Genomic DNA, 1,329 nt, shown 5'->3' with positions numbered 1-1,329 from the left:
TACTGCCTTGGTTTACCTAATCTGAATAATGGGTACATCAAACTGTGATGAGGATTGGGGTGTCCCCACAACATGGCATCATGCCTTGCTTTACCTAATCCGAGTAATGGGTACATCAAACCCTGATGGGCATTGAGGTGTCCCCACAGTAYGGCACCATGCCTCAGTTTGTCTTATCTGGGTAATGGGTATGTGTAACCCTGATGGAGTTTGGGGACCCCCATGGTACAGCTCTCTGCTTCAGCATACCTAATCTGGGTAATGGGTACATCTAACCCTGATGGGCATTGGGGGAGCCCACAATGCAGCATCATGCTTTGCTTTACCTAATGTGAATAATGGGTGCATCTAACCCTGATGGGGATTGGGGTGTCCCTGTGGTACAGCCCTCTGCCTCAGCATACCTAATCTGGGTAATGGGTACATCTAACCCTTTTGGTTTTTGGGGTCTTCCTGTGGTAAAACCCTGTGCCTTAGTTTATCGGGTCTGGGTAATGATTCCCCCTGACCATAATGGTTTTGGGGTCTCCTCACGGTACCGCCCTGTGCCTCAGTTTCCCTGCTCTCAGTAATGGGTCCCCTTAGCCCTAATATGGYGTTGGGCTCCCTGCACACTACAGCCCCGTGCCTCAGTTTACCTGGGTCCCAGGTAATGGGGCAGGGACCCAGGGTGCCCCCTGGCCTTAATGCGTAGCAGGATCACTCCGTGCCTCAGTTTCCCTGCCCTGGGTAACGAGCTCCCAATCCTAATGGGGATTGGGGTCTGCCATGGTACGACTCTGTGCCTCAGTTTACCTGCTCTGGGTAATGGGTACACCTAACCCTGTGGCATGTTTGGGCATGTGGCATGTCTGCAGTGGCGTGTTCACGGCATCATGGCAGGTCGTAGCGTGCCTCGTGGCACGTCACGTGATGTCAGTGGCATGTCAAATGCGTGTCGTAGCATGTTCGTGGCACGTGGGTGGAGCCCCCGGGGGAGGGGCTTGGCCAGGCCCCTCCTCCGTCACGGCTCGCGCCGTCCTAATGGCAATAAAAGCTRGAAGCAGCCCGCTGATTGGGTGTTGCTGCTGTCAGTCATTCGGCTGCGCTGTGAGAGGGGGGAGTCCCGCCCCCTGCGGGAGGGCGGAAGGGCGGGATTGGCTCCTCCTGTGGCAGAACAGGAAGTCCCGCCCCGAGCCGGGCATGAAGGCGCCAGGCTGAAGTCCTGCCCCTTCGGAGGGCCTTCCCGCGCGGCGATTGGTCCCTGTGCGGGGAGCGGATGTGACGTTGCCAGCAGTGGCGGGAGGCGAGTCCTCCAGGGGGTGGTGCCCCAGCTCCTCATCGATGCGC

Source organism: Apteryx rowi, unplaced genomic scaffold, assembly GCF_003343035.1.
Source record: "Apteryx rowi isolate R43461 unplaced genomic scaffold, aptRow1 scaffold_1503, whole genome shotgun sequence".
Lineage (NCBI taxonomy): Eukaryota > Metazoa > Chordata > Aves > Apterygiformes > Apterygidae > Apteryx > Apteryx rowi.
The sequence above is the reverse complement of the archived record's forward strand: the minus strand, read 5'-3'. Positions refer to the sequence as shown.